Consider the following 12191-nt stretch of genomic DNA (forward strand, 5'->3'; position numbering starts at 1 on the left):
GAAAATCTGAAATTCTAAAGCGATCTTAAACCTGCAGCTAGCTTGGTCATTAGAAGTTGGTGCTGAAGCTGAAGTTGTTAGGGTGTAGCCACCAGTCAGTGAGGTGTGCCCTACAATAACACAATATCGGTAATCAGCTGCCCAAGACACTTTTTGGCAATTGAAAGATGATAATTCTTGTGCCTTCTTGCAAGCAGGCATCTATTACACATACACTCACACTGTATTGGCTCCTATAACTGCAGTGGTTTTAAAGGGGTGAAATTGTGTCTTTGGAAATCTTTTGCTCCCCCACCCCATCAGAATCATAGAAGGTTAGGGTTGGAAGGGACCTCAGGAGTCATCTAGTCCAACCACCTGCTTGAAGCAGGACCAATCCCCAATTTTTGCCCCAGATCCCTAAATGGCCCCCTCAAGGATTGAACTCACAACCCTAGGTTTAGCAGGCCAATGCTCAAACCACTGAGCTATCCCTCCCCCTACATCCACCAACTCTGATTGCAAGAATGTGAATAATAGGGGGTTTAAATTTAGTGTTCCAAAGTTTCATGAACTATGGGGTAAGTAACAATTCTGTGGTCCACAATATCCAGAGTACCACATCTGGCCAAGGGATGAGAAATGCCTAAACAAATTATAGTAGCCACACCAACGTCATTTCAAAAGTTGGGGAAGAGGAGAGTAAAGTGTTCAATGAAAAGATGTTATAGTACAATGAAAATACTCTCTGGTTCTGTACATTTTAAGCAGTATGTGTTTCATTTAAACACTGAGCGCTTTGGGGCCTGACTTTCCACATACCCACAGCTTCAGTTCAAGACAATAAGCGCTGCATGTGCTCAGCACCTCAAATAAATAATTCCCCGGGGCCAGAAAATATTGTCATTCACTGCCCTCATCTGTGTCCTTTCTTCTTTGCCCATTCTACAGTGGCCTCTCTTGCTCAGCTCTTTTGCCCTGTCTTGTTTTCTAAAGTAGAAAGCAGGATGTCAGCCTTTAGCTTTAAAAAAAAAAATCTTTAAGCTTGGGTGGTGGTTCAGCATACTTTCAGCTTTGAAGAAAAATTCAAGAAATGAACACAGAAATGTGCTTCTTTAAATTCAGGGTATTTCAATACTTCTGTCATTTGAAGATCGGCTTAAACATAATCTATTTTTAAAATATTTTCCAGTCCCGTGTCTTGTACAAAGCTCATATTCCAGGAAATCAAGTAGTATGACAAGTACTTATTCCAGTCTGTGTGCTAAATTAAAAATAAGTGCAAACCTTCCTCTTTGAATGAGTTATGGAAACCGAATCTGTTTTTGCAAATGAACACTGATGTAATACAAGTGGGTGCACCTCAATCTGTGATTTGGTGCACAGATATTCTTCTTACTACTGCCAAGTTGAGGCTTTTGTTCTCGTTTCTGTGGTGTTAATTTCTTTGTCATGAGTGGAATAGCCTCACATTAAAGTCAGTTACAGTAAAGTGAGGGACAAGGTCCTGCTTGAATGAAATAAGTTACCTGAAACATTGCCTATATGCAATTCACTGAACTCTAGATACAAGAAATATATATAACATGTATCTATGCAAATAAAACGTAGTTTCCCTTACTTTAATCTGCCATAGTGTATTAATTCAGTGAAAGGGACTCTTCGTTCTTTCTAGTTCAGGAAACATGCTTTTCTGGCAAAAAAAAAAGGTTCACTGATTAGGTTATCGATTCTTTTCCTCTTCTCACCCCTCTTCCAGGCCCTACATCTATCTGTTCACCGATAGCTGCTGTATTTTGTTTGTTTTTAAAATCCTTATACACACTAACATTCAGTGAAGACACAGGTTTTTTCACATTTCATCTAATAAAACTAGATAATGAAGGTTCAGTTGTTCCTTGGCTCTTGTGTTGTGTACATGCTTATCAACTGCAGTCACTTCCCAAAAGTTGCAGAATAGAACATTATAGTAACCAAGTCAGCAGTAGGAACTATAACTTGCCTGAATATGCAGATATTCAGTTCAAGTAGTGAGAGAACAACACCAAAGGTCAAGAGGAGCGAGAATGACTGACTGTTTCTTCTACAGTAGCTCTATTATTTCTTTGTTCCAGTTTCTTAAAAGTAGCTAAGCCTTGCAATGTATTCAAGTTTTTGTTTCTAAGATTAATCATTACCTCGTAACCCTTGTGTTTGGAAATACACTCTAAGTCACATGTTCTGCATTTCTTCTATGCCTATCTTGAACTATTTGTGAAATATTAGAAGTTATCCTTTTAAATGCACAAACCAGGAAATTCACAAGTTCAGATCCTTGCCTTCCCCCAACACACCAAAATCACTATAGCTTTAAACTTGGGAAGATCCATCTCCACATTCATGTTCCTTTCTTAAACGTTTTAGCTTCCACAGTAACAAAAAAATCTCACTTGTTTTTCTGTAGTATGTTTCTTTATTCACAATTGCCAGCATTAGGAGAGAAGAAAAAAAGGAAGATGGTTAGAAAGAAAAATGGTGTGTAGTAAAACCAGAAGGCTGGGAGGGAAGCAGTGCCAAAAAAAATTCTTTTATTCTTACATTTTTATAATTTCATTTAATCCAAATTAGAGAAACTGCATAAAATTATCAATATATCTTGATCTTGTCAGGACCCTAATCCTTCAAGTATGCTTGTTGCTTTGTCAGTTAATAACAATCTTTGTTATGGAAGTGCCTAGGGACCCACCAAGAATGGGGCCTAGTGCACTAAGCCCTGTACAAAGGTGTAGGTAGCCCTGGCCCATAGTTCTCTACAGTATGTTTTACAAGGCACAAAAGTGATTTAGAGAGACCTTGGGTGGTTATATATCCAAATTGCCTGCCCCTTCCCTTTGGCTCCCATATACAAATGCAAGAAAGTGACCTTAGCTTGTCTCTCTTCAACTGTCTTCCATTTACTTCAATAGATGCTCTGTTGTCCTTAAGAGAGAGCAGCCTTTGCTGCTTTATTCATTGAGGATATTATGGTCCTGATATGCTCATACTACAGGAACTATTGAATATTATACCTAGTAATGAGAAAAATTACCTATTCTATTCAGGTTTCAGAGTAACAGCCGTGTTAGTCTGTATTCGCAAAAAGAAAAGGAGTACTTGTGGCACCTTAGAGACTAACCAATTTATTTGAGCATAAGCTTTCGTGAGCTACAGCTCACTTCATCGGATGCATACTGTGGAAAGTGTAGAAGATCTTTTTATACACACAAAGCATGAAAAAATACCTCCCCCCACCCCACTCTCCTGCTGGTAATAGCTTATCTAAAGTGATCACTCTCCTTACAATGTGTATGATAATCAAGTTGGGCCATTTTCAGCACAAATCCAGGTTTTCTCATCCCCCCCCCCCCCCACACACACACACAAACCCACTCTCCCGCTGGTAATAGTTTATCTAAAGTGACCACTCTTCTTACAATGTGTATGATAATCAAGGTGGGCCATTTCCAGCACAAATCCAGGGTTTAACAAGAACTTCGGGGGGGGGGCGTTAGGAAAAAACAAGGGGAAATAGGTTACCTTGCATAATGACTTAGCCACTCCCAATCTCTATTCAAGCCAAAGTTAATTGTATCCAATTTGCAAATGAATTCCAATTCAACAGTTTCTCGCTGGAGTCGGATTTGAAGTTTTTTTGTTATAATATTGCAACTTTCATGTCTGTAATCGCGTGACCAGAGAGATTGAAGTGTTCTCTGACTGGTTTATGAATGTTATAATTCTTGACATCTGATTTGTGTCCATTTATTCTTTTACGTAGAGACTGTCCAGTTTGACCAATGTACATGGCAGAGGGGCATTGCTGGCACATGAAGGCATATATCACATTGGTGGATGTGCAGGTGAACGAACCTCTGATAGTGTGGCTGATGTTATTAGGCCCTGTGATGGTGTCCCCTGAATAGATATGAGGGCACAGAAATAACATTGAGATTGTTGCTTTGTGCCTCGGTGGGGCATGTTGCAACTGAGTAACAGTTTAGGGAGGATCAGCGATTGAAATTTTGTCTATCATTTTCAGGCTGCCTTTGTTTAAAGATGCATCTTGCTACTATCACAAGCTATAACAAGTCAAGAACAAATAGCCTCAGCGTTATTTTTCACACCCCCATGTATCACATATGTGCCTAATATTTTGACGAGAACAATGGACCAGAACCTCATTGGGTGTAGATCAGGGTAACTCTGGGGAAATTGTTATAAAAGAAATGAAGAGAGCGTGAAAAACAAGAGGTAGAATGAAACAAAAAAATGAAAAGGAAATGTCTGCTCATTCTGCCACACTTTCATTTCAATCTTCTACAACAAGAGGAAAAAAGAACCAGAGGCATTTTAAAAGGGAAGAGAGAAAGAACAAACTACAGCAGAATAAGATTATAACAAAAAGTGTGTCAGAGAGCAAAGCAAGACCCAGTGAGAAAATCTGATTCCCTTGTACAACAGATGGTTCACGTACATGTGTTCTAAAAATAACAGATTATGCTGGGGCTCCATGGATCTACTGAAATAAAACTGTATAGACATTTTAATGCCCCCTTCCATCAGTTTCAGTGCATAGCAAGGTAGTGAGAGGCAGTGAGGCCAAGTGGCTAGAGCACTGGACTGAGACTTGGAAGACAAACGTTCTCTTCCCAGCCCTAGCACTGGCCTGCTGGATGCCCTTGTGCAAGTCATGTCCTCTCTCTATGCCTCTGTTTCCCCCTCTGTAAAATGGGGATAATGATACTGAACTTTTTAGAGTGCTTTGAGATCTACTAATGCAAAGCACTATATAAAACTTAAAAATTACTGTTATCTCTTGTGGTCATTTTGGAATCTTAGCCAAACCATTCCTGCCATCCCCTGACCACTAGAAATTGTGAAATTGAGCATTTACTACACCAGTCCTTTTATAACTGAATGAATTTAGACCTTAGAGACAACTCAGAAAATTGAAGTCATCTTTCTATCCTCTGAACAGGAGCGTTGCAGGCAAGCGCAGTGAAATCTTTCCCTCTCACTGCTCCCGTCATCTGCCTCAACCTTTCTCCAGAGGAACCAGCCATGTGGGAGTGGCAGTTTTGTTTCCCCTCTATGCTGGTTTAATCTTGGGCTTTTCTTCTGCCACTGAGGGGGTCAATTTTGTGGGTTTCTTTAAGCCCTGGCCACTTGTCCATAAAGAGTGGATTGAAGGCCATCAAGCAGCCATTTGTAACAACTTGTAGATACATAAAAGACTCTGAATCACATTATCAATCCTCCCATGCTTTCCACCAGCCTCAGATGTCTCATGGCCAGGACAGAGGGGTGTACCTAAACAAGGGCAGCTCTCCTTTGAAACCGCAAGATTCCAGTCCAAACAAATGAATGGCAATGCAGCTTTGAGTGTCTAATCAGGAATGGCTGTAATTTTCAAAACTGTGACTCGTATGTAGCATTCACATAGAAAACTTTTCTTTTGTTTTTCAGATAGAACTCTCTAATTTACATTGATTAGCTTGAATAACTGCTGCATTTGGAAGTTAGCTAGTTGTATTTGCCCTTTTGGCTATATCCATACATGCTAAACAATATGCAATCATTACACAATGGATAACCATATCAATGTGTATTAAACTTTTGTTTATTGCTCTTCCCGGTATATAATTAAGAGCTCACACTTTGAAGGATCAGAGGCCTCGAGTCAGAAGGATGCAGCAGAGGCGTGTTCTGTGCAGTCAGAAAACACACAGGGAAAGGTGTGAGATATATATAATTGAAAAGAATAATGGTGATATTCCTGTAGTGGAAAACAGTTGTGATGCCAGTTAGTGGATATACTGTTATGGACCAAAAGAAATAAGAAAGGGCATAATCCAGAAAGCCCCCACACCTCCCACTGACTTCAGTAGATTTCCATGTATGGAGAACTTCCAGCATCAAGCCCTTTCTTATTTCATATGCATATACACTTTGGCTGCATGAAAGGGGAATCTTATTTCTTTTTGGCTGATAACAGAATATGCAGTAATTAATATTATTGCTTCCAAAGTTTCCTGCTGACACTGAATTATGTATGTTTCAAATTATTTACCCTAATGTAGTATCTTATATTTTCTAAATTTCATCTCATGTTGTGTATTGTCCCAAGCTGCTAATCTCACTAGGCTCCTTTGTATTATTATTGGCCCTGACAGAGAGTCAGGATGTAGGGCTGTATGAAGATGGACAACAGAGAAACATGAGTCATCAGGAGAATGACGTGAGATACTGAGGGAGCAGCCAGGGGTGTTCGAGGAGATAAGATGAGCGAGGATATGTGTGTGACCAGAAGGTACAGAGGTAGGGGTTACAGGAATCCCCTGGATCTGATATCTACATAGCAGTCTGCCAAAGAATGCCATGTAACTTTCTGATGAAAGCCTTTGTCACACTGATCATCATAATTAAGGCTCCATGTTTGTCACGGAGCTCATGGAAGTCACGGATTCCATGACTCCGTGATTTCTGCAGTGGCTGGTGTGCCTGGCCCTGGAGCCACCTGAGCACCCCCAGCCCCTAGCAGTGGCATTTGGGTGTGGGAGGGCTCAGGGCTGGGGATTGGGGTGTGGGGCAGTGCTTACCTGGGCAGGGGCTCCCCCCCTCAGCTCCCAGCTTCACGTGCTGCCTCTGCTGGCAGGCACTGCTCCCACAACTGTTTAGGCTCCTGAAAGGATGTTATGATTTTCTTTTTCTTTTTCATGTCAAGAAAATTTCCAGTAGTCTCATTCTCTATCACTTGAATCTCTGTTCTTTGATAGTGAAAACTTATTCTAGTTTTCACTGTCTCTCTATAGCTAAGTGCTGTGCTTAAGTACAGTGGCGATCACAAGCTGAATCATACAAGTACTCCTGTTCTTTTTGCGAATACAGACTAACACGGCTGTTACTCTCATACAAGCTGATGTGTACTATTCCTTAGGGAGCAGCGGGTCTAAGAGTTCTATGAGCGTTCAGTGTAACAGAGCTGATTACTCCAAAGGGATGCTCAAGGGACTCCCAGGGGTTGGCGTGTGCCTATTGCTAACCTGTGCAGAGAGAGTGAGCCTGCAGAGGGCTGGAAGGTGGTGCAGAGACAGCAAAGCCCGCAGAGGCTGGTGGTTTCAGGGAGTTGCTCCACAACAGGCTTCCTCGTGCTGCGGGCAGGTGGTGGTGAGGTGCCTCACAATGCTGGATACCCCTGGGAAGTGTCATCTAGGTATTAATAACCCATTCATGTCACATAACATCCCTGTGCAACTCTAGCAATTGTTTACATAAGGAAAAGTAATATTAGGAAATGTACCTACGAGTGTGCATGTAGCAGTCTTCAGTGCAAGGTGTTTTGTCCTTCCTGGGAGTGGGCAAAAGGTTAATCACAGTCGCTCTCTGCTCTTCATTTCATCTCCTCTCACAGCGGTTGTTTTTCTTAACTGGAGATCCGGAAAGCCAGCTCCATCTAGCTCTCCACAGACTACCTGCAAGTGCACCAGAGACCACAGTCTATCTGCACTAGGATTCACAAGGCTGGAACCAGATTTCTCAGCAGATCCTCAAGCCCTGCAGGCCCCATCTCCTTGAAGCTACAAACCCCCTCGTCGCTTGAGGGGAAAATGCAGCCTCAGCTCCAAATGTTCTTTGGAGCATTTTTCAAGCAGTTTTCCTCCTCCCTTGTGTTTTTCCATGGAGTGGAGAACATTTAGCTCATTGCAACTACAGGCAAATATTCTGGTATATCTCATCAAACACTAATATTATGAAAAAAAAATTTCATTATGCTATACAAAATCCAATTTAGTAGTTATTCTTTCCTACATAAACAGCAACATTGATCCCAGAAACTTTCATGGTTCTTTCCCCTTATTAGTTACTAATTTATCAAATTATTTTCTGCTGTTTCTCTAAGGGAGAAAAAAATCTTTATTAAATCTTTAATTTTAAAAACAACAACAACATGGAAATATGAGCAATTAATGCCTACATGGATTATATTCATTTGTCAAGTTTACAGGACTGCTAATCAGAATGAATGTTTAGTAACAGGCATGAGTTATGAGGACTTAATTCTGGCCAAACCAAGGAAATATGAGTCTATTTTTAAAGTCAGTGGAATTGTTTCTTATTCTGACTGTCTGAGGTCCTGGAAATAAAACTCTGATGAGTAACTTATCCTCTACAGAAAGCAAAGAAACATGGGAGGAAAATGTCATTGTCTTATACTGAAGTAATATTACTAACAATACTCAAGGAATTAAATCCAAACACAGACATGTTTTGAAACTCACTTCCTTTTTCTTCAAGACTCTTTCAGGTTGTTTCTGGCCTAACCTACTTAGCCAGCCACACCTTAGACGTGATCTTTGGGCTAAATGTTGACACAAAGGACATCTTCATCCAGCCATTGTCCTGACTGGACTATTGCATTATTCAGGCAGGGGTCTTGGCACCTTCTATACTGCATGAAAGCCATACAATCATGGTTGAATCCTAAGGCTTTTGGGCTCCACCAATTTGGAAACCATCACTGAGGGCATTGTTAGCCCAACAACTGAATGAGGCACTGCAGATCTGGTAAGACTCATCACATGCTAGCCAGAAGCATAGATAGAGTGGTCCCCAGAGTTCCCTCCCCCACCCCCCTCCATTACTCTCACAGATTCCTGTGGTTCACAGATGTCCCGTGTTAGCAGATGAGATGGGCAGAAGTTCAAGTGACAATGGTGGAAATCAAAAGCAAAAACACACCAAAAGAAAAGCCTGAGGCTGTTTCCAGGCCTATCCAAAGCTTGTATTTCAGGCCAAGAGATTACTGCTGCTCACCTTCATTAGTGCACCAAACCATGCCCAGTAGAAATATTCAGATGGTGAGTGATTTCACCAACCCCAAGTGTCTACAGTCCATAGCACAACCTACCCATAGCTCATGCTATATCTGGGATATCATGGGATATCTTTCTTCACTGAGGACACTGTCCATGTCTGTAAGGGCTTCTCAGGCGGCATGGTACTGGAACCCATGAGCAAATCCATGATCAGCCCTCCTTCACTCCATGAATTCATCCCACTCAAAACATGTGGGACACTATAACAGAGTCATGACCCAACACTTATGAATCAGACGCCTGGCCTTCTTGATTAGTAAGGAAGAGTAATGAACAACCAAGATATCTCCAGATTGAGATTGCTAATGCTTCTTTTGTACATCCTTCTTCCTGTCTTAAAGACTACAATGGCCAGACCAACCCTGAAGAAACCATCCCTCAATGCCACAGTCTAATCTTCCTTTCTTTGGCACTATTACCCACTATCTAATCTTCCTTTCTTTGGCAAGTTTAAAAAAAGCTTGTAAATGTATCTGTCCACAGCCAGCACTGGGGATGCAGGCCTACAGATAGTCAAGACAGTCTGCAATTCATCTGGCATGAAGCTGCGCCTGCAAATATCAGTGTACTCGAGAAATATTTCCCATCATCTCCAACTAGCTAGAACTCTGTGTCCTCCCATCCCTGCTACTATTGACCTGGTCACAATAAAACACACCTTTATTTCCTTTCACCACTGCGACAATGCATGGTGAAAGGAAATAACAAGGAAAGGAAATAAATTTATACTAAATAGACAAGACAGACACAGAGTGGAAGAAAGAAAATATTATCCCCATTTTACGGATGGGAGACTGAGGCACAGAAAGGGGGAAGTGACTTGTCCAAGGGCACATGGGAAGTTTGTGGTAGATCCAAGACTGGAACCCAGATCTCTCTTAGGGCCTGATCCTGCTAAGTTTTATTCAGGTAAGTAGTCCTGTTGACTCCACTGGCAGTCCTCGTGTAATAACTATTCACACAAATAGAGGCTTGCAAGACTAATCCAGAGTTAGCAGATCCCAATAGGGGGCAGAGTTTATCCCTAGACTGTAAGACCCTAAAAGAGGCTAGATTAATTTTAAATTAATCCTGCCTTTCTCCATAACCCTATCCCTAGCATTTCTAAAAAATGGAGCCTGTCCTCCCATCCACTCTTTAATTGTTAGCTTTTATCACCAAGTATCCTAGTCAGTAACTGCAAATCTAACAGTGGAGATAACAGGAAAGCAAACACATAAGCACATACTTTGCTTTTTCACTGTCTGAAACATGATTTTACAGGCTTCATTTTATAGTTATGCTGGAACACTGAGCAAGCAGGAAACCCTGCCCCCCAAATCACATCTCCTTGCCTGGAGTGTTTTTTGCTTGTAAATATTCACAAACCCATTCTTGTGTATTCAGACAGCAGTCCATCTTATCGCTCTGCCAGACCTAATTACTCAGTGCAAGCAATAAACAGAGAGATGAATTATGCTTTTCTAGAACACAAAATACTCTTCCTTGTTAAATGCAGAGTAAACTGGCTTTGATCAGGACACACAGCGGTGCAACAGTTTAAGAGACATCAGCAGAGAACCAAATATGACCCTTCACTTTCCAGCTCTACCTGGACTGGAGGCAGGGGTAATAATGCCATATTAGGAGATGTGGCTACACCCTGAAACTGTCTAGACTTACTGAGTCTGATTGTGCTCTGAATTAAGCCCAGACAGTAATGACTCCATGACTTCCGCTTAGCTGGATTAGTGACTAAACTTGGTGGGAGAAGAGTGGGAGGCTGTCTGCTGAGTCAGGAAAATGACAAGCTTTATTACCTTACTCCCTTTGGTATAGCTCAAGATAAAATGAGAAGAGATATGCATGTGAAACAGTAGTGAAGGAAAGAGCAGAGGGGAAGTTGTTTGAAGAAGTTAGATAAATGATAAGGATAAGGAACCCAGCATGTGATATTTTCACATACCTCTTTTTAATGAATTCTCCTCACTGACAATGGAACACTGGACAGCTAAGCAGGAAGAGTCACCACTACAACTTATAATTTGACACAGCAGCTCTGACACTGAAAATAAAGCATTTCTCAGTGTTTTGGATATAGTTTTAAAGGGACACTGTCAACTTAAAAAACCCCACTCTTCTCTTTCTGTTTACTTACTCTTGCAATAACACCTAAACTGTCTATAACCAAAAGAGATTAAAGCATTTTTCGATTTCTGAGTTTATGTTGCACATTTGCCAGCACTTTGTGTCGATTCACTTTTTATCCTTTATAGTCAAGTCACTTAGCTGACCTCATCTTGTTTACGTTTTTTACGCATCCATAGCAGGGAAGAGAACATTTTTTTTAAAAAGCAGGAAAATTGCCAGAGGCGCTTAAGGGCAGGTGTAGTAACTGAAATTATTGAAGCTATGTCTACACTACAGCTTGTGTCAGCATAATTTGTTGCTCAAGGGTGTGAAAAAAAAGGACATATGCGACATAAGTTACATCGACATAAGTGCTCGTGTGCACGGGGCTATGTTGGCGGGAGAGCTTCTCCCACTGACTTAGCTACCACCGCTCACAGAGCTGGTTTTATTATGCTGACGGGAGAGCTCTCTCCCGTCGACATAAAGCATCTTCACCAGATGTCTGCAGTGGCACAGCTGTATTGGTACAGCTGCAGCACTGTATGTATAGACATGGCCTAACTTTCCTTCTGTTCTTAATCTATTGGGTTTTAAGTCTGCGTTCTTCAAGAGGGAGTGTTATCCAGTATCACTGGAAGCCAGGATTTATCTGCCACTTTGCTTCTCTGTGCTTCAGTTCTTCCAGCCATAAAATGGGTATACGATTTCACTATTTGACAGTGTTGACATTGTGAGAATTAATTAGTGGTAGTAAAGAGACCTGGCTGGGAAGTGCTTTTTTTTCCCCTGCGGAAAATGACTTTTTTTTTTAAAAGCCAATCTCACAGAATATTGAAAATTTTTCAAGGAAGTAGACACTTTCTGCAAAACAAAAAAATCATGTAAGCGAAACCCCAGTTTTCTGTCAAAAAAGCTTTGATAGGAAAATGTTCAGCTAGCTGTAGTAATAAAGCATTTTCAGATTATCAGATGAAAACTTCTGGAGAAGTATAAAGTATTTAAGAATATAAGGTACAGTATTTATTATTGGATTTAGGGACAAATCTTTTCAGTTTAACTATATAATTCCCTTTTGAGAATATATCCCATACTCTAGTTATTAAAGGCAGTGTTTGCTTGGCTGGGAGTGTTGACTTTGTTATTTAATTAAAAACAATATTGCTTATCATTTATAAGGATTGTGATTTAAAATTATATTTAGCACAA

Source organism: Lepidochelys kempii, chromosome 11 (assembly GCF_965140285.1).
Source record: "Lepidochelys kempii isolate rLepKem1 chromosome 11, rLepKem1.hap1, whole genome shotgun sequence".
Taxonomy (NCBI): domain Eukaryota; kingdom Metazoa; phylum Chordata; order Testudines; family Cheloniidae; genus Lepidochelys; species Lepidochelys kempii.